The following is a 3,389-nucleotide window of genomic DNA, read 5'->3' on the forward strand; positions in this document are numbered from 1 at the left end:
ACCAAGCCCTGCCCTTCTTGCCCAAGAAGTTGGAATACCTAGCCTAAGCCCTTGAAAAAAAGCTGGAATCCCTAAACTTTAGGAGCCTTCAAAGGGAATCCCGTAGGCTACTGCCTCTGTAACAGAGGAGAGGGATAAGTTACAGAAGGAGAGTCAAGAGATGAAGGAGGTGATAGCTGCCCAAGCAGAGAAGTTTAAATCCACCACAACTATCTTAGACCAGAGCAATGCTCAAATCCAGCAACTCAAAGATCAGTTGGCTATGTCTCGGTCTAATACACAGAGTCCTATGCAACCAGTTTCTCTTTTATCCCCTGCAGACTTGGCAGCTCTTCAGAGACATGCTACATTATGTCCCTTATTTCAGGCCAAGGTGGAAAGATTGCAATCTCGCATGGATTTATTATGGTCTTCTTTTGAGCAGTATCAAGAATATGTTCCACCAGATCATTCCTTTTTTGTCAATTATTAACAACAGAAGTTGGCCTTCTATATAAAACTTTCCACGATGGATTTACCTATTCCAGAGGATGGATGGAGTGGGGCCTGGTCATCAGATTTGCTGATAGAAGTAGTGAGGATGGTTTTTGAAGACTCAGTCACTCGAGATATGATGCTTCTGTCCTATATGTATTTGAGGGGTGATTTACTGATTCCAAATGATGAAGATCTGGCTTGGTATGTCGGAGATGTGGTATTGCAAGCTTCTTTATATGTCCGACATTTGGAGTTGAGGATTGATGAGATGTTCCAGGGATATTCTTCAAAGGTGGCTGAGTGTCCTGCGTTTTCATGGCACACTATGGTTGATGCTGTCATTTTGAATCACCGTCAGGTCAAAGCTTCAGCTTATGCTCAGAACACTAACCAACTGAGGGTGGATCTTTTAGCCTATCTCTCCAACCAATCCCCATTTGATACTTCTTTCTTTGAAGCCTATCATCGTAGATCAGCTTTAGGTCCGTCCTTACCTTGCCTAACTCATTATCGTAGATCAGCTTTAGGTCCGTCCTTACCTTGCCTAACTCATTATCAACAAATGGCTCATAGGTATGATGCTTATATTTCCCTTTTTCAATCTAACCCAAAGGTCATTTTACCCCTTCTTTTCCAACCTCAAGGATCTCCTCAAATTCCTATCTTTACCCATTGTTCTTTTATTGAAGATCGAGTTTTTCTACCTCCTGATCCTTGTCCTTCCCCATCCCCTAACATTCTATCAACTTTTCCTGCTTATCTTTTAACGCCTTTCTTAACTGAATCTCCTCAATTTTCAGCAAATCCATCTTTAATCCATTCTTCATTTTATGATTTTGCCTATCCATTGCTTCATCCTCTTTCATTAGTCCCTCTTCCGTCTCCTAACACTTCTATTCCTAATCCTCCTCAGTTGGTTAGTGGGTATCCAGGTTTTGATCAGAAGATTCTTCGAAGAAGAGACTGGAGTTCAAATGATTCCCTTATTGGACATCAAATCAATTGGCCATTGATCCCAGGAGAATGGATAAGTGATAGTCAGGCTTATTAGAATTATCTGCATTTTGCTCAGCAATATTCTCAGTCTGTAGATCCTTCTGTGCAGTTAACTGCTCATTTTACTTGGTACCTAGCGTATATGCATAAGCATTCTCATAATGATTCAAAGCCTATTCCAAAGTTCTACATGAATGTCATTGTGAGCATTGATTCCTAGCAACTGGATGTATTGTACTTTCATGCCCTCTGTTTGCCTAGCAGATACCTTGTCTTATTGGAAAGGATGTACTGCCTTCAATTTTTTCAGAATCCTCCTAAGACATTTGTAGATGAATCCTTGTCCATGGATCGTTTTCGAAATCACCAATCCTTTAAAAGGGATCATCTTCATTGATACCTTTGCAATGTATGGTGGATGATTTTTAATGATAAATCTCTCTTTTTGGAGGAGTCATTCAGATGGTTGTGTTGTGTGTAGTGTTTGTGTTGTGGGTTAATTTATCTAATAAGATCGTGGTGGTTGCCTATTCGATTTGCTTTGGTGCGAGTTATATTTTTGGAGAATTGCAGTGATGGTGTTGCTGGTTGGATAGTTGAAGATGCTGCAGCAGAAAAAGAAACCTCTTATATCCTTTACAAGTTTGTTGTGATTTTCAGTTTGATAAGAAATGTTAATGTATAAAGGGTTTTCCTTTCGTTGTATTCTTTATATTAGATACACGTTATAAGTTGGGGTCGTGATTGGATGGACTGTTTTTGAAAATTTATTGAAGATCAAGGTTGAGCTTTTGAATGAACTTGTATTCCCTTTTTCCTGGGTCACGAGGACACTTCCTTATTAAGTGTAGGGATATGTTGAGTGTTGAAATGACCTATTTTTTGGCTGATTTTTGTTGTTTTTGAGAGTTGAATGGTTGATTTTATGAGATGATTAATTGGTTTGGAAGTGGTTTGAGAGTGTTTTGATAGGTTGGAATGGTTTTATTAAGCTCATGATGTTTATTAGTGGTGCGCAGATTGGACGTTGTATGCTCGCGTAGTGAATGCCGGAAGGTTCCCAGGAACAATGAACTCTACTTTTTGCACAAGTTACAAGGTAAAAAGCATGAACGACAAGAGCAAGAGACCAATTGGGTGCAATCTCTCCCCATGCCTTATGTGAGCGCTTCACAAAGCATGTATTTTATGCATATTTCATCTTCATGCTCAATAATAGCCCAATTTACAAAAATATAACAAGCTTTTAGCTTTTGAGTTTGCTTTTACAAAAATAGAAATAAAGCTAATGGACGGTGCCCAAAGAGTCTGGCACGCACATACAAAATAATAATAAATAATCGATACCTCAATAAATAGGCATGACAAAATATAGGCGTGGCGCCTATCAAAATATAATCCATAAATCGAATACTCGCTATCCTCCAATACTTTCATCCACCACTAATACTATCTCTACACATCAACTGAAGCATTCACAATCGTTAGTAAAATAATACAATTAAACCGACAAAAGTGAATACCTAGCAGTCTTCAGCTACATAAATAAATCAACTGGTTAGAAATAAATCTTAACCTTAATTTATTACGAGTGCGCACTCAAAACTCATAAACGTTTATTAATTTAATATGCATTTTGCGGAATCACCCGCTATGGAATCACCCATGTACACACTAAATTAATGAAACGCCCGAAAAGGACAGGCGTCTCCATCAACTTCTCGCACAAAGAATCCACTTTGTATATGAGCCCCGGTCATCAAAGTTTACGGAATCCACCGTAAAACCTCACGGAATCCACCGTGGCACAGAATCCACCGTGGAATATGCTTCCTGGCATCATACCCCCGGGGTGGGATAGCAATTGACCTCAATTGCTATTAGCTCAATGTGGAGCTAACAGAGTGGGAAAGCAT

This window comes from Lygodium microphyllum, chromosome 9 (genome assembly GCF_053477565.2).
Source record: "Lygodium microphyllum isolate KBCC chromosome 9, Lygodium_microphyllum_v1.1.10, whole genome shotgun sequence".
In the NCBI taxonomy this organism is placed as follows: Eukaryota; Viridiplantae; Streptophyta; class Polypodiopsida; order Schizaeales; family Lygodiaceae; genus Lygodium; species Lygodium microphyllum.